The sequence below is a fragment of the Homarus americanus genome, unplaced genomic scaffold, assembly GCF_018991925.1.
Source record: "Homarus americanus isolate GMGI-L3 unplaced genomic scaffold, GMGI_Hamer_2.0 scaffold57980, whole genome shotgun sequence".
Lineage (NCBI taxonomy): Eukaryota > Metazoa > Arthropoda > Malacostraca > Decapoda > Nephropidae > Homarus > Homarus americanus.
The window spans coordinates 22,760,913-22,783,164 of record NW_024716703.1 but is presented as its reverse complement, the minus strand read 5'-3'; the positions used below and the strand labels follow the sequence as shown (position 1 = coordinate 22,783,164).

General features: G+C 43.5%; 1 protein-coding gene across 1 annotated transcript in view; it reads right to left on the bottom strand.

Moving 5' to 3' along the window:
• The window catches only part of LOC121858335 (max dimerization protein 1-like), a 149,908-nt gene that overhangs the window by 79,465 nt on the left and 48,191 nt on the right, over nucleotides 1–22,252 (bottom strand). The gene's annotated exons all lie outside the window — the stretch shown is intronic.

The window sequence follows — 22,252 nt, the reverse complement described above, 5'->3', positions numbered from 1 at the left end:
GATGAACACTACAAACACCAGTAGCTAAAACAACTATCTGTGCAGGTGGGGGTCAATATGCTCCGAAATTTTACGTGTGACTAGTGACAGCCCCCACAGTCCAAAATTTATCGTCCATGGACTCACACTGTTTCCCACAAAGTATGCACAGATAGTTGTTTTAGCTACTGTACAACCCGCCAGGAAAACCCATAAGCAATACACCTAATTATACTTAATCGAGAATTAATTGCAGTTTAAAGTATTACCTCACCGAAACCATTAAAACATCGTTAATACCAAACAGATAAAAACATCTATGAACGCAGCTACAAAACACGAGTGCTTTCCTCCATACGAATTACAAGCTAAAGTTAAAAGAAAAAATGAAATGTTCAGCAAAAAACAGAATAGCTAATGTAGTCCCTTTGCTATACACTGTTGATATGCATTTTATAAACTCCATTTGGATTCTACATTATGCAGTCTTAAACTAGAGTGTGTGGACAGAACATAGCAACAGTGAGAGGGGTCAGAACATAACAACAGTGAGTGGGGTTAGTACAGTGGGCAGAACATAACAACAGTGAGTGGGGTTAGTACAGTGGACAGAACATAACAACAGTGAGTGAGGAGTCAGTACAGTGGACAGAACATAACAACAGTGAGTGGGGTTAGTACAGTGGACAGAACATAACAACAGTGAGTGGGGTTAGTACAGTGGACAGAACATAGCAGCAGTGAGTGAGGTGTCAGTACAGTGGACAGAACATAGCAACAGTGAGTGGGGTTAGTACAAAGGACAGAACATAGCAGCAGTGAGTGAGGTGTCAGTACAGTGGACAGAACATAGCAACAGTGAGTGGGGTTAGTACAGTGGACAGAACATAGCAGCTGTGTGAGGTGTCAGTAGAGTTTAGCAGTAAGTGCTGGGGTAGAAGGCACCTCACAAAACGCACCTTTATATCTCTACCTTCAACTACTACACAAACACCTCATGCAGTAAGTCAGTACACACATCACCTCACCAACATCACTTACCACAGTCACTGCAAGAACTCAAAGACGCACACATAGACTCAATCAGACAATCAACATCTCAACAACCGAAAGGAGAATATCACCACCTGAAGTTAATTCTGTGAAGCTAAAATACCATCTTTATCGCTATACCATCAGCAACCACCAAAACACCATCAACAACCACCACGTCAACCACAACACCCGCGTAAAACCATCAACCACCAACACCACACCTACCACATCAGCAACAAAAACCATCAACCACCACCATACCTACCACAACACCACAAACACCCGTCATGAGATCACCAATCACCACTCGCACTTACAACAAGGCACCACATCACCATCAACCATCACACCACTACCATAACTACAACACCGTCATCAATCATCACACCCCTACTACACCACATTACACCACATCACATCAGCACTACCACAACTACAACACCATCAACAATAACCACATCCCTACCACAGCCACGCCAACACACCTTACCTCACCGCTACCACTTCGCACAAGCACCATCACCAGCCACGGCAAAACTCCAACGACATTAATGCCTTACCACTACCACACCGACCTCACCACAACCACATGAATCCCTTACCACAACCACACCGACCTCACCACAACCACATGAATCCCTTACCACAACCACACCGACCTCACCACAACCACACCGACCTCACCACAACCACATCACACCAGCACCCAAAGCCCCAGCTGGCAGCAGAATAACTAAGTCTTACATATCCAGTAGTGAGGCGGCCACTACCATCGCTGTACACGTCAAGACCGTCTCTCAGGATTTATAAGGGGGACAATGGTGGACAAATTGCCTTCGCGATGGAGGGTAACTCCTCTATTCACAGAGACGCGCTGTTTATCCTCTCTCTTGTACAGTTTAAAAATGGCTTAAACAAGTTGGCCGCACTTTTTTTTTTTGCTGTTCTTGTATGAGATATGATTACTCAACGTGAAAAAGAGATGAGTGAAAACACGATAGATGGAAGCTTGTTCGTTCCATCCGGTCACTATTTTATTCCTTCTAAGAGCTCTGATTATTCACCTTTAAGAGAGATGGTCCAAATTAATATGGTGTTGTGGGGGAAGGATGGTGGGGGTCCATCTTGCTCCTTTGACCGTCCTCAGTGTCGTACATAATTCTAGCACTCACTGACCTGACCTGACCTGAACCACTGAGTCTTCGGTATTCTAAAATAAACTATACTTATTCACTGTCTGTCCTCGTATATATTCGCTTTATCACGACCTATACAGTATTCATGTAGCTTGTTCGGTCAATTCAACACTATCTACACCCATTTATGTAATTATTCCAATCCTCTTAACACTACGCAGAACAATTCTTGAAGTCTTTTCTGCATTACATCACTAGTCACACACACCTCCTGCCGCCCCCCACACAACTCGCGCAGTCCGCCACGACAACAAAATTCAGCCCACAAGAGCCCGCACCGATAGATATAAGAACAGCACCATCCCATCTATTGTTAAAATAAAAAACAACTCCTGATTTATGTACTGTACAGCCCTGTAAAGGTATTCAATGCATATTATATTATTATGTCTAAATCAAATGTAAGTCTGTATATTTTCAGCCACCGGCTGCAACTCTATTAATAAACAGTTTATTATTATTTATTTTATTATTACACACACACACACACACACACACACACACACACCACAACTACCCCAACCTATCCAGAACTAATCCAGTAACTTCTCTGGGACTCTCACTATCCAGATTTAGTATTATACAGGTTTCTGGGACACCTGTAAGTCTATCCAAACCCATTCCTGTACCTGTTACTCAACTGATGGCAAACTGAAACGTCTTCCACGCTTCTCATCAATATCTATGAGGGACAACACTTTCAAATCAACTCTTGGGTTAAATCCTTCTTCCCCTAATTAATCCCTGTACTTGGATATATAATTAATGACCAACAAATTCTCAAAAGGGAATATGTGAGAAGTCTTATCATTACCTTATCACCCATTGGATTCCGTGTAATACAGGGAGGAGGTTAACGTGAAATACAGAACAGACAAACACGTAAACAAACTAACATAAATCCTACGTCCTCTCTCCTTATGTTTCACCAGGAGGGGACTAATACAACAGCTGTAACTTTAGCACTGACTAAGGAACTACATCGCGGTGTGACAATGATACTCTCCAGAAGGTTCTATTACGTGAGAGAAAGTTGCAGGAGCAAACTTCATCACTGAGAAAAATCATTATTCTATTTTTTTTGGGGGGTGGGTGGTGGGGAGTACGAGTGAAGTCATCAGTCCTCACATTAACAGCCTGTAGTACTTCAGCTTGAGGGCCAGAGATGAGTTGTGTGCGTGCAGCAGTATGTTACACCCTAAACGCTGGTGCTTGGAGAATAAAGATTTATTGAGCATTATTAACAGTGTGTAGTACCACATCTTGGGAGGCTATGGCTCTACTGTGTGTAGCGAGTAAACATACTGTACCGTAGCTTGATGGATAAGAGTTAAGTCTTTACCACAGCTAAAAGGACAAAGTAATGTGTGGCAACGGTAACGTCCAATGACCCAGAGAGTAAACAGTTTACTAAGTCTGCCCCGGTCAAGGGCACCACGACCACCACCCTGAGTCCCAGGTCCCCCTAACCCGGTGTTCTGGCTCCACCACCTACCAGTGTGTGGCGGAGGTCTGCAAATTCTCTCACCGCCTACCACATATTCCCGCCCTGCCTGCACAACACCCCACCACTCGGACACGGTCTTCCCGCATTTCCCAAAACTACCACCCACTCATCCCAACCCTATCTGATATTCACCCAGCACCATCACCCACTCATCCCAGCACCACACACTCATACCACCACCACCTAACAAGCTCCGGCCCCCACAAGCAGCTCCACATCCCCGCCCGCCTGAGCTAACATACCAGCAAGCGTGCATTATAATTTGTAAAGCTCACCAGTGGCCATTAATCTTAATTTCTAGCGAGCGTCAGTCAAGCCTACAAGAGGACGTCATGCCCCGCCACCCACCACACTGAAGATACTAACAACACCACCACTACCACCACAAGGTTTACCCAGAAACGCCAGTACAAGTACACATTTAAGTACAGTACGTGGACAGGTGCAGCACAGGTTCAGAAATAACAAACCCACCAGCTACATTACTTACCATGTGGACTGTGGACATGTATGGTATAAAAAAAACCAATCAAGGTGCCTCTCCCATGACTGAGGGTTGGCGACTACGGCCCTCCACTCCAAACGTTTCAGGGTCTCTATGAATCATCCTCACCAACGTTGTATTTTTCCAGTGATCCAGCTTATGGTTTCATTCTATCTATCCCAGAGTCTGCCTTCCACTGGCCCTCTTACCTTTTACCAATTAACATCTTTACCACTGTCTTCTCATCTCTAATTAAATGACCAAAGTGTCACGTATTCCATTCTATATATTTCCAGTACTGTATATACTTATCTCGTTGCTCATCATTCTTCACTACTTTTTCGTTTGTTTCCCCCCCCCCCCGAAACACAAAATGTCAAAGGCCTCTCTAAGTCTTCTGGTGCCTGTTGAAAGTGTCCAAGTTTCTGACCCGTAACTAACTATACACAGCATTTCAGTAATATTTCCAAGACTTACAAGCCAATTTTTTTTTAATAATTTCAGATTGTTTTTATTTTTCACATCTACTATCAAAGCTTATGCTCCATCCCACTGACATGCTTCCCACCTTCATAAACGTCGTGTTTTGAGTATATGCCTTTAATTATGGATCACTTCATATTAACACTTTGTTTTGTTCAGACACTTGCTAGCTCCTAGTACCACTCTGCCCCCCCCCCACCAAGCATAGAAGATACTGACCTAATGCTGTAGAATCACCGGAATATCGTCTCCCGAGTCTATTTAATGTGGTTCTAGGGAGAGAAATGAAACCCAGAGTGGTGAAGAAACACAACACTTTTCCTAATAACAAGAGAATGAGAAAGAGACAAAAGAAAGAACTAGGATTAGAAGGAGTCAGGATAGAGATCTCTTACATCTCACCCCAGTAAAGGACCAACCCTAACTAGTTAAGGTACAGCATAGGTAAACTAATTCCCATATGGTGACTGTGTAATAAAAGCAGTACCTTAGCCAGAATCTAAATCAAAACATTGACCAAGATACCGTACATATATATAACATCAGAAGAACTGTACATATAGCACAGGTAACTACGCTAATTTCTAAAGGTGATGCCGTAACGAAAACCATTGAAGACACATAATTTAGGCACCGATATAAAATACAGGTGAAGTAACTACCGATTAGGGAGAATATGTTGTAGAGGCTGTCATAACCAGAACCCAATTTACAATATTTATCGCAATATATCAGCATAAGTAATGGTACACATTATCTTCAGTATATATAGAGTAATATTTATGTAGACGGTACGTTTATTTCTATGTGGTGACAATATCATTAGTGGGGGCAGCTGTCAACACATGTGATGATAGATGATGTACAGTATACGTGAAAAAACGAGTTATTCCAATACTGTATAGTATATGCCAAGTTCAGTACAGCATACAGTATACCTAGACCAGTAGAGTATATACCTAGTCCAGTACAGTATATACCTAAACCAGTACAGTATATACCCACACTAGTACAGTATACACCCACACCAGTACAGCATAAAAAAATAGTAAAGACGATACCTTAACTTCAGATATGAACAAATAAATGTCCCCAAAATATCACTTCACTCATACACATAGAACAATTTAAGCCCCTCGCACCCACCTCACACAGGTTGTGGTCCAAACAAATCCCACAGATTCTTCCCCAAAAGTTACCCACAGGCATAACTTGCTAGTATTGACGGCCCTAATTTGCATATTCAATACGAGCAAAACCAAGAAAACTTCTGAAACCACAATATATGTAATCACGCAGGGGAGCGAGTCATGGAAGTGATGTAACTAGTCTCAAATCCTAGTTAATTGTAAAAGTTACAATGACAATTCCCCACGAATAAAAGATACAACGATTTAATAACACATATACAGTCGTGTGTGTGTGTGTGTGTGTGTGTGTGTGTGTGTGTGTGTGTGTGTGTGTGTGTCAATTCATACACCAGTATTTACCGCACTATAAAACAAGTGCTGTGAGTAGATACTGTCATATTAGGGACGAATGCTGAATGATATATGAACGAATGCTGGATGACACAGGGCGAATGCTGGATGACACAGGACGAATGCTGGATGACAGGGACGAGAATGCTGATGACACAGGGACGAATGCTGATGACACAGGGACGAATGCTGGAGTGACACAGGGACGAATGCTGATGACACAGGGACGAATGCTGATGACAAGGGACGGTGCTGAGACACAGGGACAATGTTGATGACAGGACGAAAGCTGGATGACACAGGACGAATGCTGGATGACAGCAGGGACGAAAGCTGATGACACAGGGACGAAAGCTGGATGACACAGGACGGTGCTGGATGACATAGGGACAAAAAGCTGATGACACAGGGACGAATGCTGATGACACAGGGACAAAAGCTGGATGCTGTATTACAGGGACGTTGATGACACAGGGAAGAAAGCTGGATGACACGGGACTATGCTGGATGACAAGAAAGCTGATGACACAGGGACGAATGCTGAATGACAGGACGAAAGTTGATACAGGACGAATGTTGATGACACAGGGACGAAAGCTGGATGACACAGGGACGAATGCTGATGACAAGAGACGAATGTTGATGACACAGGGACGAATGCTGGATGACACAGGGACGAATGCTGATGATACAGGGACGAAAGCTAGATGACACAGGGACGAATGCTGGATGACACAGGGACGAATGCTGATGATTTACGGGGACGAATGTTGGATGACACAGGGACGAATGCTGGATGACACAGGGACGAATGCTGGATGACACAGGGACGAACGTTGGCACTGAAATATGCTGGGTGACACAGGGACGAGTGACACAGACTGCTCCTGCCTGCATGCCAACAGCTTTGTACTAAAATAAACCCCAGATTTCAAGGTGCCTGCTTCTGGGCGTCAAGGTGAGCGTTGTGGGTTACATGTAGTGGCTAGAGGTGGGTCAAGGCGGGCGTTGTGGGTTACATGTGTAGCTAGAGGTGGGGTCAAGGCGGCGTTGGGGTTACATGGTATGGGAGGGACAAGGCGGGCGTTGTGGGTTACATGTAGTGGCTAGAGGTGGGTCAAGGCGGGCACAGGGGTTAAGCATGTAGTGGCTAGAGGTGGGTCAAGGCGGGCGTTGTGGGGTTACATGTAGTGGCCAGAGGGGGCTGGCGGGTGTTGTGCTATATGGTGGCTAGAGGTGTCAAGGTGGGCGTTGTGGGTTACATGTAGTGGTGGGTCAAGGCGGGCGTTGTGGGGTTACATGTAGTAGTGGGTCAAGCAGGAGCAAGTTGTGGGGTTAAGTATGTAGTGGCTAGAGGTGGGGTCAAGGTATGCTGTGGGCTGCTATGTAGTAGTGGGTCAAGGTGAGCGTTGTGTCACATGTAGTGGCTAGAGGTGGGTCAAGGTGGGCGTTAGGGTTATATGTAGTAGTGGGAATCATATGTAGGGTCAAGGGTTATGTAGTAAGTGAGGGTCAAGGTGGGGCGTTAGGGGTTACATGTAGTAGTGGGTCAAGGGTTACATGGTGGCTAGAGGTGGGTCAAGTGGGCAAGGTGGGTTACATAGGGGTCAAGGTGGGTGTTGGGGTTATATGTAGTAGTGGGTCAAGGTGAAAGCGTTGTGGGTTACATGTAGTGGTGGGTCAAGGTGGGCGTTGTGGGTTACATGTAGTAGTGGGTCAAGGCGGGCGTTGTGGGTTACATGTAGTGGTGGGTCAAGGTGGGCGTTGTGGGTTACATGTAGTAGTGGGTCAAGGCGGGCGTTGTGGGTTACATGTAGTGGTGGGTCAAGGTGGGCGTTGTGGGTTACATGGAGTGGTGATCAAGGCTTGGTTAGGTTAGGTTAATGTGGTGGATTAAGGGTGGTGATACAGGTTACAGATTGCAATACATAAGAAGTGGCTGGTAGTAGTAATTACGAATCTCTGGCATCAATAAAAGGTAACCTGCTCAGTCATTAATATGGGCAGTCGACGAAGATATGATAGTTATAAATAATTTTACATTCATCCGAGACAGATCCTTGGTAATCGTAACTGTGTGTGTGTGTGTGTGTGTGTGTGTGTGTGTTTAACCGAGAATAATAATCTAAAATAACTCTTAAATACCGTGCCCACAAGCCATTTATTCGTGTGTTCGAGCATTATCCCTCGCCAATATCTGCGCGTTCGTTCGTTCCTGCATCCCTGCACTCCCTCGGGCAGGCCACAACACGCATTGGCTCACAGTAACGTTGTTCCGGCCTCGTTAGTGAAAGTTGCCAGCTTGGCCTAATCTAGTTGGCCTGACTGGTTCCTAATCGACCAATTACATTAGCCAGGCCCCCTCCCAGCTCAACATGTGTGGAGAGGTTGGCCGTAGGACTGGGCAACCAAAGCTCTTCCTTCCCTTTCTCCCTTGTGTGATGTTTGATAGTGAATGAGGAGACGCACAATGAGTGGGGGAGTCGTATAAATGTTGAGTCGTACGATGAGTGGTCATATGAAGAGAGTAGTGAGTCGTACGGTGGGAGTGGTGAGCTGTACGATGGAAGTGGTGAGCTGTACGATGGAAGTGGTGAGCTGTACGATGGAAGTGGTGAGCTGTCCGACGTGCGGTGAGTCGTCCAACCAGCGGTGAGTTGCACGATGAGTGGTGACTGAGCAATCTGGTGCACTTGTCACTGTTGTTTCATTCCCTTAAGGAGGTGACTCAGCGATTTGATGTAGTTGCCAGAGTCGGTTAGCTACCTAATTGGTAACTTGGTGATTTGGTACAGCGCTAAATGGTAGTTCACTCGCTAAGTGGTTAACCAAGCCATCTGGTGCAGTCGTACGAGATCGCAAGTGGTGATCCAACTTTCAAAGGTACTGTTACCGGGACAGATTTCCCATTTAAGTGATGAATAAGTTGGCTCGCTAAGAGATGAATAAGTTGGCTCGCTAAGAGATGAATAAGTTGGCTCGCTAAGAGATGAATAAGTTGGCACCCAAAGAGATGAATAAGTTGGCTGACTAAGAGATGAATAAGTTGGCTCACTAAAAGATGAATAAGTTGGCTCCCTAAGAGATGAATAAGTTGGCTCACTAAGAGATGAATAAGTTGGCTCACTAAGAGATGAATAAGTTGGCGCACTAAGAGAAGAATAAGTTGGCTCACTAAGAGAAGAATAAGTTGGCTCACTAAGAGATGAATAAGTTGGCTCACTAAGAGATGAATAAGTTGGCTCCTAAGAGATGAATAAGTTGGCTCGCTAAGAGATGACAGAACTCCCTAGTGAGGAGTCTTTACCACGAAGGGATTATCAAATTCGCTCTCCGCATCTGCTGGCGAGATGGCGACTTGCTCTTCTTATACACTCAACATAATATTCTCACTTTCGTTAAATGGTGAGGGGAATATGAAGAACATAACCAACTGCGTACTGAACATAACCCACTGCGTACTGAACATAACCCATTGCGAACCATAATAACCCACTGCGTACTGAACATAACCCACTGCGAACTGAACATAACCCACTGCGTACTGAACATAACCCACTGCGTACTGAACATAACCCATTGCGAACTGAACATAACCCACTGCGTACTGAACATAACCCACTGCGAACTGAACATAACCCACTGTGTACTGAACATAACCCACTGCGAACTGAGCATAACCCACTGTGTACTGAGCATAACCCACTGCGGACTGAGCATAACCCACTGCGGACTGAACATAACCCACTGTGTACTGTCGAGCCGATGACCAAGGTGATGGACACACGACCAAGTCAACACACAAGTTCCACAACTAATGGAATAGTTACTATGAGATCAAATTCATGAGGAGACAGCTGACTGCTAGACCCATTAAGCTGATAAACCAAGTGTAACTAACATACAATACCTGCCTGATGTAAGCTCCTATTAGCAGTGGTTGCCCAGCTCGACTCAGTGGCCCATAACCATAACAGTAAGTCTTTGAGACAATCCTCCGTAATAAAAGAAAATATTAAAAAGTAAAACTATTAGAGCCACTAAACATAAACGTATAAGACGGCACTGGCTTACATCTGTGAACATTTCAGTATAGTTCACAAAGTTTTTCATTATAGCGCCTCATTTACTACCACGAAAACCAATCCCAGTAATTATGTTGAAACTATCTACAATAAACATACCAGTACTACCAACCCAGCAATCAAAACAGCGGCACAACAGAACGCCTGTAGAGTCTGCACCAGACGCACGTTCGCCAGCCTTCTGCCTGCAATGGTAGTCGTTTATGGTGCCAACATGCGTTCCCAAATAATATTAAAAACACCACCAAACACCCACTCATTCTCCAGCCGAGGGGCATCGAGGCATCAATTACATGACCTCCAGAGGCTCTTCTCGAAGGGTCTACCTGGAGTCCGACTGAAGACGCCAAGGTCTTAAGAAATTCACACACTCGTCATCTAAAATACACGAGATCCAGGTTCGAACCCTCCTGTGTAGGTCGTGCTATATGTATGTTGAAGAAACTGTTATATATTTTCTCCAAGGTGGGGTATTAATAACAAGGTGACCAAACAACCTCTTACTTCGGCCATCTTCACTTACCTGTTGTTACACCTGCCCCACCCACCAACACCCTTAGTCACCCACCAGGCACCTGACTTATCCACCAAACACCTAACTTATCCACCCAGCCAACAAACCCCTGACTCACCAATGACTCACTAATGACTCACCCCACCTGGTACTAGTGATATCCCACATGACTCACCACAAGAGAATGCAGACAGTCAGGTACACACGTCTTTACTTGGTCTTTACTGAGTATTACTAAAACTCATATCCTCAATGGTTTTTTATTCTACCTCACAAGACAACAAAATAATCAAATAATTTTAATATATACACACGCGAAAAAAAAAATCAGTGCCACTGTCTGTCTGTTCATTGTCTACGGCCATAGCTTAAAAGACAAGAGTTGAAAATTTTGGTATGGAGATGTGCATGTACTGTACCCTAGAAAATGCCCCGAAGGTGGAATTTTAAGGCATTTGTCCCAGTAATTGTGTCCCCCCCCCCCCCCCCCTTCAAATGTGAAACCCGCCATTAAAAACCGCTATTTTTTATTTTTTTTTTGGGGGGGGGGGGGGGAGGAGACGGGAGAATCGCCACCTACAAGTGCCAAAATAAGTCTAGATAATAATGTAGCTAATGTACAGTAGAGAGTGAAGAAGATGTAGTAAAGTGTAGACTGTAGTGGATGTTAAGTAGATAGTGGTAAGGACGTTGTAGTGTAGATGAGTGTAGTGGATGTAGAGTAAGGGATAGTGTACTTGGTAATACTTGTAGAGTATTGTGTATTTATCATTTTTATTACCTAGCACCATCCCTCCACTGTTCCACACACACACACACACTCATCTGCTCTTATACATAAACCATATTCAATTCACCGCCAACATCCAACGTGGTTAAGTAAGCTCCAGGACAGTAACATAATACTAGCCGGTACTATAATACTAGCCGGTACTATAATACTAGCCGGTACAGGGTCACAAAATCCAATAGGAGGAGGGTTTTGTTGCCTTGGGAGCCACTGACCTTGCTGCAACCTGTCTGATCCAGTTGTTTGTATATCGTGTTTGCGAGTCATGCCTAGGAGGAAGATTTCTAAAAGGTGAGATGAGAGGAATGAATGGCAGCAAATGAAGAGGGTAAGGTCAGTAGTGTGTGTGTGTGTGTGTGTGTGTGTGTGTGTGTGTGTGTGTGTGTGTGTGTGTGTGTGTGTGTGTGTGTGTGTGTGTGTGTTTTTTGATTCCTGCCAACCTGTATCGGACGAGTAATGGTTTATCGTAAGATTATCTGATAAGGTGAACGGTTACACCCGGATACACTAACTACGTCACAGACAGATAACAGAGGTGTAATGATACGATATTGATAATGTTGATAATGTATTCTCATGTGAGTCTTGCCAGGCCATACCTTAACGACCTACACAAGATACCATTTGAATAGGACTAACATAAGAGAGAAGAGAAGAGGAATAACTAACATCAGGACCTATAACCTCCTCCTCCTCCCCCCCCCCCTCATGTTATAGAGGTTTCACAACAACTCCTATTTCAGGTGAATCCTCTCTTACAGCAGAAACTATTTTCGGGCGGAGCAACAAATGATTGAAAAATTCCATTAGCTAGTTATTTTCAGAAGGTAAATATCCTATACTATTTCTGTATCCCCTTTCAGATTACAGAAAGACTTTGTAATATCGTCTAAATTCTAAACCATGACTGGAAATATGACGCAAATTCTCAAGTGAACACAGGTGACGATGGGGGGGGAGAGAGAGAGAATGGGGACAGGAGGGGGTGAAGGAAGGGAAAGGGGAAGAAAAGGGGTGGGTGGAGGAGAAAGGGGGAGGAAAGGGGAAACGGGCGGGAAGGGGGAAACGAAAAAGGAACGGGAATTGAGTAGGAACCGAGAAAGGGATAGAAAAGAGGTGTGGAAAAGGAAAGGGGTTTGAAAGGGGTGGGAAAGGGGACACAGTCGAGGAGGAGGATTAAAGACGGACTAACGGGAGAGGAGAGAGAAATAGGGGAATGGGAAGACTGAAGAGGGGAAAGGGAAGTCGTTCAGGTGAGGGAAGGAAGAGTGGGAGTTAAAAAGCAGTAGAGGGAGAGGAGGATGCGAGAGGGGTTTGGGGAGGGGAAGGAGGAGGAAGGAGAAAAGAGAAAGGAAAGTTAGAGGAGAGGGGGAGGGAGGAGAAGAAGGAGTACAGGGGGAAGGAGAGGGAGGGGGAATGTAAAGGAGGGAGGAGCAATGTGAGGAGGAGAGGGGGAATGTAAAGGGAGGGAGGAGAAAGATAAGGGGAGGGGGAAGGAGGATAGGCGAGGGACGAAGAGGGAAGAGAGGTGAGAGGAAGGGGGGTGAGGGAGAGGGATAGAGAGGTGAGGGTAGAGGGACGGCAGGGTTCGAACTATGGCCAAAGAACACAAGCTCTCCTCATTGCTCCCTACCGATGTGCCAATTGTCTCGTGCGAAAATATAAACATGTAATGGGGGGGGGGGGCACAGCCAGGCCAGCGTCGTTCTTTCTGTCGTGTTGTCTTCGACCACAACAATGTCAAGTGGTGTGCAATTTAGCTGTAAGGGAAAGTGATAAGTGTCTGCTTTTTTCGTGTACACGATGACCTAACACACTGGCGTATGCACGCCGATTTGAGTGTGTGGGTATGTGCACGCAAGGGCGCGCCGTTGTCTTTCTGAAACCTTACTTCTAGATGTATTTGTAATTGTTTTTGTTCCTGTTCTTGTATATGTATTTCTGTTGTACTTGTATCTGTAACTCTACTGTACTGCATTTGTATCCGCACTGTCCGTGTACTGTGCTTACATCTCAATCGATAACTGTACTGCACTGAAGTCGTTAACTATGAAATGAATAAAGCATAACATTTTCCTTAGTAATATAGTACAGTCTCTCCCGCACCTGCCTCCTGGTCCCCGGGGCTGTGTTGACCACCACTCCTGGGTGTGTCTCGTTTACCGGGGGCCAGAGTCACGAAGGTGCTGTGAATATTTCTCCTGACTGGTGATGCACTTAACTGGTTGACTTGAGGTACAGTACAAAAATAATATCCAAAAAAAGCAAAACTGAGGTAGAAAAATATTCTTTAGCAAATATTTTTTCTTCAGATTCTCTACCTTAATTTACAACCTACCTGATGCTAAATTTAACGTAAATAGTTCAGACAGAATCTTAGGTGTAGTTTTCATGGTATTTTTTGTGTTATTTTTGCACTTCATCACAAGTAAGCCGGGTAGGTGCATTCTCACGTCGGCATGTGAGAAATATTCCTCGTACGAACCTTTGAGAGTTTGGACCCAAGGTTGTGCTCCTTCAATTCAAATCGACATAACCACCGCTGCCGCTTGGATGATCACGACCCTCTTGGTGAAGTCTGTCCAATCCTCTCTCTCGCCTGAGGGCCTCCACTCGTCTCCCGGCGATGTTTTTTTTCTTAAACAGCATTAGATAGCAACAAGTCGAAAAGTCTTGGACCTCGGATGGCAATACTACGTACTCTGCCTAAATACCGATACAAATAGTCTCTTCTTTAATCAATTTCAAGGTACTTTTAAGCCAGGAAACCTCGACTTCAGGGACCTCGACATCATCACAAAGCCACGCATCACCAAACAATAATTAAAAACTAAGAACAAGCCTCGTAGTTTTAACGGTGAAATTCACTTGAGGGAAGAATGTCTCCAGTTGGTGAAAATCCAAGACCTCATAACTGCACCAATCGCGAAGACATTTCTGGGAACTAAAGCACAAAACTTTATTATCTGTAAAATTTCAGAGGAACGATATCATGGCTTGTGAAAAACACGTCGTTATAACCGTCGTAATATTAAAAATATTATGTTCCAATGAAAAACACGTCACTGTGGTGATAATAACACGGATACATTATCTTGGCCCAACAACAAGCAATGTAAAACAGTAAAACACAGACACATCTCCAAGTATGAACAAACACTGATAAAACAGCAACTTTTTTTTTTACCTTACTTTGCTGAATATATATATATATATATATATATATATATATATATATATATATATATATATATATATATATATATATATAGTGTTTAGTATGAAGAAATTTCGTGTGCACTCATAATAATAATAATAATAATAATAATAATAATAATAATAATAACAACAACTTTCAACATTAGATCTACTGTATATGTGATACACAAATATGAAGGAACATTAGGAATGCTACTGTACATTTTAATGGCACTTACTGCAATAACATACAGTACATGAAATTTACCGCACTAACCGTATATACTACAAGGACTTCTGTTTAGTAACACAAAAATGAACCATGAAAAATCTGAAGCTCAATAAAAAAAATGGTAATATAACGATGAATAAAAAAAAGGACATTAATATTTAGAGCCAAAAAAAATCATGACCATAAAAAGGGACGAAAAAAATTGTAAAATCTCCCCCCAAAACATGTCGTTATAATGGTGATTACTTAAATGGGCCTCAGGTCTACTTGGCTCTCCGGGGTAACATTATCGTAACCTTGAGAACTGAGCTTTTAACCCTAACAGACCCCAACATAACCTAACATCACCATTAAGAATGAGGCCTAGTCCCAATAGGCCCCAACATAACCTAACATCACCATTAAGAATGAGGCCTAGTCCCAATAGGCCCCAACATAAACTAACATCACCATTAAGATTGGGGCCTAGTCCTAACAGGCCCCAACCATCGGACTGGATTGGGACATAATGATCTAGGACTCGTTAAACCACAACAAATATTGACATTGGGAAAATATTCATGTATACCCGACCAACCTACTGTACACCTCTTGTAACCCCCACCAGAAGTAACGTGACATAGCGAGCGCCTCCTTGTCTTACCTAACAACAGTGTAAATATACCATGAAGCCAATGTGTATCACCCTAAGCCACCGACATCAACAGAGCCACTCCCAGCGTCGTTGTAAAGCCACATGTAATCACACAAAAGACAACCAGTATTATTCCAAGCCATTCAGGAATGACAAAAGCCACACTGGTCGTTTCAAGATATTCTCATAATCAACTAAACCACTGGCATCGTCGTTTTAAGCCACTTAGAGTCAACAAATTCGGTTAAAATTCCTTACGGTTCATTAAAATCAATGCCGGAAACTATTACTCCAATTCCGATAACATTTCTAAAGTCGGCTAAAATTTTTCCCAAGTTGGTTAAATGTTCCCTATGTCGACAAACAAGTCCCCTAGGTCGAATAAAATTTCCCTAACTCGGGTATAATTCCCTTCAAACGGTTATAACTTCCCAAAGCGGATTAAAAAAATTTCATTCGGTTAAATTATACGTAAGTCCGTTAAAATGGTCTCAAGTTGGCTGGGTTAAATTTGCTAAAGTCCACCAAAATTACCTTATTGGCGATAGTATATTAAGCTACTATCCACAGCACATTTAACCAAGTCAAAATCTTAAGCCACGTCATCATCCCCCAAAACCACGTCATCATCCCTCAAAGCCACGTCATCTTCCCTCAAAGCAACGTCATCATCCCCTAAGGTCATGTCATCATTCCTCAAAGCCGTCATCATCCCCTAAGGCCACGGCATCACTTCCAGAGCCACGTCAGCATCTCTCACAGGCAGAGGTCCCCGTAAACGTCACCAAAGCCACAGGAACATCGCCCTAAGGCACCTTAACATCACTTGGAGGTTTACACTAGTTTCACAAGTTATGCAAATGAGACGGTGTAACTTTCTCGAGTTCGCAAAAATTGCTGCATGTCCGGCATAGATAAGAAACCCGCATTACATCAAACCTTTTCCCACACCGGCTTACACTTAAACCCACTCGTAAGTGTTATCAAACAGGATGCGTAACACCAGAACACGAAGATGAAGAAAAAATCGGAGAGAAACAACGCGAAAAATAAACTAGCCAGGGTACTGAAGCAACATCGGCAGTCAGACCACGTCCACAAGATCATCGCAGCGCTGAGCCTCCAGGCGATGCAATCTTACAACCCGGAGTGGAAGGCGCTCAACTTCCTGTGTGCATTTTGTTTCTTTGCCCGCAGAAAATATAATTACTGTTGCTCCACGATAAGGAGACATATTCTCCCCCATCGAAAGAAAAAGAGTTGATAATAATAATAAGACAGGACTGTCACTGAACAATTAAGATCTTTCACCAAGAGGGCCTTGATCTGTGGGCGTCCTCTCTGACCCCATATACGCAAACCTCGCTACAGTGACCTTCATCTCCCAAATAACGGTAATATAAAAATAAACTCAACACTATTCTTTCAGTTTTCAAAATATAATTCAATGTTATCACGAGAGGACTCCTTGCAAGACATTGTGAACACCAAAACACAACAAAGAGGTGTTGCATAAAAGAAGCGCCATAGAACCTGCCACACACTGCCTGGGTACGATGATTTGCAAAACTCTCCTGCAGATATTAGTCTAAACTTTAAAAGGATAATGTGTTGTTGACACAGTTTAGAAATTATCTTACTCGGTCACTCAGAGAAAGAAAATAAATGGGTTTTTTTCTGACCAAGTAAATATACTACAGAATTTATATTAAAAAACGGACCCAGGTGCAGTGTTCGCTAATGCTATCTGTCCTTAGTAAACTTTCACATGGCAGGTGCATCGACCGAGTGTGAACTATGTCTCTTAACACTGCGTACAGTTAAGTTCTTAAAACGAGGGGCTCAAGCTATTCACCGAGGGAGTGAAGGAAGATGAGAGGTGTAGTGTGGTAAAGTACAGTAACAGGGAGCCAGCGTGATCGCAGCGGAGGGTTCATCGCAGTGTCAACAGCCTCTGCATTCCCTCCTATAAAGGTTAGGCGGACCCACGACGGCCCCAGGCTAGTGCGGCGTCGCTACGGTACTGCCCACGGATAACAGACCAAAGCACAACTACTATTATAGCTGCTTTGTATGTGTGCAAGATGACTTGGCAATGGCGTGCAGTGTTCCTAAAAGACGTCTGTGTATTGTGAAATTATTGTTAAATATATGTACTTGCAGTTGGACATCCATCTGTATTGTTTGTTCTTCAACCGATGAAATGAACATGACCCATCTATGGTAATGATTGGCTAAATAAATTGACAATAGAAAATATGATAAGTTAGTGATCTAAAACTAACGCACAACCTTCATATCATCACCACCACCTGTGAATTACGTCACCTTTACTTACACCCAAATGTATGCGTCTACGAATATTTATTAATAAGTTTATAATATTGATATTTTCTCTCTGACAGTCATCTAAGTAGGTGGAGAAGGCGAGATGTGGTGAGACTGTTACTCGGGGCAAGGATAGACGCACTAGCTAGGAGGGTGAGAGAGACGCAGGTAGTGTGTGAGGGGTCATTGACCCGTGGAGGTATAAGCCAAACAAGGATACTCTGGCACCACTTGTAAAACTGACGCGATTCCACAGACGGTTTGGTACAGAACTGTAAATAATGAACCTCTCTGGTCCACTGATGTAAACAATGGACAGTTGAGTCTCTGGTCCACTGATGTAAACAATGGACAGTTGAGTCTCTGGTCCACTGATGTAAACAATGGACAGTTGAGTCTCTGGTCCACTGATGTAAACAATGGATAGCCGAGTCTCTGGTCCACTGATGTAAACAATGGACAGTTGAGTCTCTGGTCCACTGATGTAAACAATGGATAGCCGAGTCTCTGGTCCACTGATGTAAACAATGGACAGTTGAGTCTCTGGTCCACTGATGTAAACAATGGACAATGGACAGTTGAGTCTCTGGTCCACTGATGTAAACAATGGATAGCCGAGTCTCTGGTCCACTGATGTAAACAATGGACAGTTGAGTCTCTGGTCCACTGATGTAAACAATGGACAGTTGAGTCTCTGGTCCACTGATGTAAACAATGGATAGCTCTCTGGTCCACTGATGTAAACAATGGACAGTTGAGTCTCTGGTCCACTGATGTAAACAATGGATAGCCGAGTCTCTGGTCCACTGATGTAAACAATGGACAGTTGAGTCTCTGGTCCACTGATGTAAACAATGGATAGCCGAGTCTCTGGTCCACTGATGTAAACAATGGACAGTTGAGTCTCTGGTCCACTGATGTAAACATTGGACAGTTTAATCTGGTCCATTGGTCTGATTTACAGGTACACACACACGCTATGATTTATAAAGTAATCTGGTCCGTAAATGATGGTCAGGTCCTCCAGGTCCTGTCCGTGATACATTAGTGCCCCCGGCACTATTTACATAAACGCCAGCCAGATTTACAAACAATCCATCAGGTCCTTCAACATAAATTTCGAGTCACTCCTTCAACCCCTCCCCACCCTTCATCCACTTCCTCAAACCTCTTCCCCAACCCCATACCTAACCCTCAAACCTCCTCCCCAACCCTCAAATTTTATCCAACCCCACCTAACCTCCAAACCTCCTCCCCAACCCCCCCCCTCTCCCCCCCCCCACTAACCTCCAAACCTCCACCCCAACCCTCACCACCTCCCCAAACCCCCCCAAAACCCCTACCTACTCCCCAAACACCCTACCTACACCTCAAACCCCTTCTCCAACCCCATACCTAACCTCCAAACCTCCTCCGCAAACCCCCTACCTACACCTCAAATCCCTTCTCCAACCCCATGCCTAACCTCCAAACCTCCTCCCCAACCCCCTACCTACCCCCAAACCCCTTCCCCAACCCCTCATACCTTTATAATGGAATAATGTGTAACTTGTAAAATGTGTCGGGGGCCCGGAATACTGCTAAATCATAAAGGACGTTTCTAAAAGGTTTGTAAATCGCGACGGAGGCTCTGGCGGCCTCGTAAATCCTATAGCTAGCTTATGGCGCTCTGATGAGCTTGTAAGCTGAGCCGAACAATTGTCGGGGCTGGTTACTGTGCAGCAAAGTACACTTTTGTAAATAGAAGGGGTAAACAAATCGTCTCGGGAGGAGGGACAGCCTTATAAATCAAACTAGAGGTACTACCATACTTGTAAATACAAGGTTTAGTTACCCAGGAGACAAAACCCAAATACCCGCTAAATCATTACTTCCACCAGGTCACACACTGGAAGCTGTTGTACTGCTCTTACCACTGTACTTGTCACATAAGCTTAAAACCTATTCATGATAAAAAACTATCTCAAAAAATAATACTTAACGTGATGTTCAAGTGACTCTCGAAAACGTTTGTTTTGTTTTTAACGTGGCCTCCAGCCTCCCCCAATAGCCACACCTTCGGCCGCCATTTTATTACCTTCAAATTAAATATCCTAATACAAATGTAGCTAGTAGCTGTGTTTAACGTTAATGTAGTACTATTTATAATTGTTAAAAAATATGGCTGACTATAGTTTTCGGTTTCAAAGTGGGAAGGCGAAAATAAGATTAATATTTACATACGGCTGAGGAAAGACTACTAGCCGCTGACACAGAACAGTTATAACAGTGAACGCAAGAGCAATGAACTCAGGGTTACAGAAACGTATGATCATCATATACATAAGTGCGTAACGCAGGAACACCCAAGGCACAGGAGGAGTGTGACTACCTTATGAAAGATAGAGGAGCAAATAAAAGCCACTGACCGTATAATTAACCATGTCAGCATGACCACTAAAACTCAACACCACAAAAATGTGAAGAAACAATGAACGCCTCCTCAAAACTACTGAATGCGCATCACAACACTGACAAAGACTCAAAAACAAGTGAACGTAACAAACAATGAACGTGCAAACACCCACTCAAAACCAAGGGGGGACGTTCCACAACATCGAGTGTGTGTGTAAGACCATTTGAGCTCACGAAGATTACACACGGTGGGGCTCGAGTGAAACAGACAACACGAGAGAGAGAGAGAGAGAGAGAGAGAGAGAGAGGATGCATAGCGTGTAGGATCAGTGGTTAATGCTGGATCAAAGATAATGAAGGATGGATGTTAATGACGGATCACTGTTAAAGCGTGGACTGACAGGAGGTATACACACGGCGCATGATTGATGATCCTCACCTGGCCAGGCTTTGGTAATATCTGTCTCTTGGTCATCATAAACTATTTTGGTTTAAGCGATTATTAATACGACACGAACTTGGAAGCTGTATTTAGTGAAATGCAATGACCGGTTCTTTCAGTGTAACCTTTTTTAATAATGGATATTATAAAAGATTACATTATTAAAGGAATAACAATGAAAATACATATCTGGCCTAGACAAATATATATATTTATATATTTCCAGCTCACATCCCCCGTTGCCGGCACTTGTTTTAAAGGAACACAACTTCATATATGTTTACATTCAAAATAACTACCGTATTGTGTCAAGGGTGGCAAAAGACACTAAAGCTAAACAAAGCCTGTTGTTGTCCGCTACTTAACAAGACAAAGCCCAATTCAACTAGTACAACTGGGGTAAACAAAGAACGTCATTACCACTACTAACAGAAGATGGGACGGAGGCCAACACAAAACTGTGAGTGTGTGAAGACTACACACGCTAACTGTTATTACCCGAGAGAGAGAACACGCCACGTCTTAAGGAAGTTGGGACGGAGTCATTAACCCGTCCCTCGGCGGTGTATCATCAATGCAACCCCGTCACCATTTACTCACCCCCGTGTACACCATCGTTGCCCCTGCCCCCCCCCCCTCCCAAGGTGAGTAAGGCTTAAAGGACTGATTGAGAGTAGTGTCTAGTGTAGCGGTAGTGTGAGGAGTTACCCAAGTCGCGTTTAGTGTGTGAAGGTAAATAGTTAAGTGTGTGATGAAGAATAGTGTTAGTCTAATGAGAGTGAGTAGTAGTGTTTAGTAAGTGGATGAATAGTGTTTAGTGTATTGTTTGTGAGTAGTGTTTAGAGTAATGCTTGTGAGTAGTTTTTTAGAGTAATGCTTGTGAGTAGTTTTTTAGAGTAATGCTTGTGAGTAGTTTTTTAGAGTAATGCTTGTGAGTAGTTTTTAGAGTAATGCTTGTGAGTTAGTTGCTTGCGAGTAGTTTTTAGAGTAATGCTAGTAGTTTTTAGAGTAATGCAGTAGTGGGCATGGTGAGTAGTAATTGTGTAGTAACAATGAGAAATGTTTAGTGTCTCTCTCTATCATCTCTCTCTCTCATAAAGGATGTCTGAAGATCTGATTTTCTCGCTCTGTTCAGTATTTCATATTGCCGGTAAAATATTGATATCACTAAAGAGAGAAGAATAAGTCAAAGAACAAGTGAAAGTTATAAGCGAGGTAGTGGAGAACTTTTGCAGCATATATTATACCTGTAGTCACTAATATAAAATAAATTACCTTAGATTCCGGACTTTTCATTCATCTTTATAATATACTACATATAACTAATAATATTATATAATCAACTTCCAAACACAAAAAATGGCTCTTATTGTCCACCCTGTATCTGTATTTTTCTGGCTAAATAGACTATCTATATCAACAACAAACCATACACGTAACAGGTGACTCGGTGAGGGGTGGAAGCAGGAG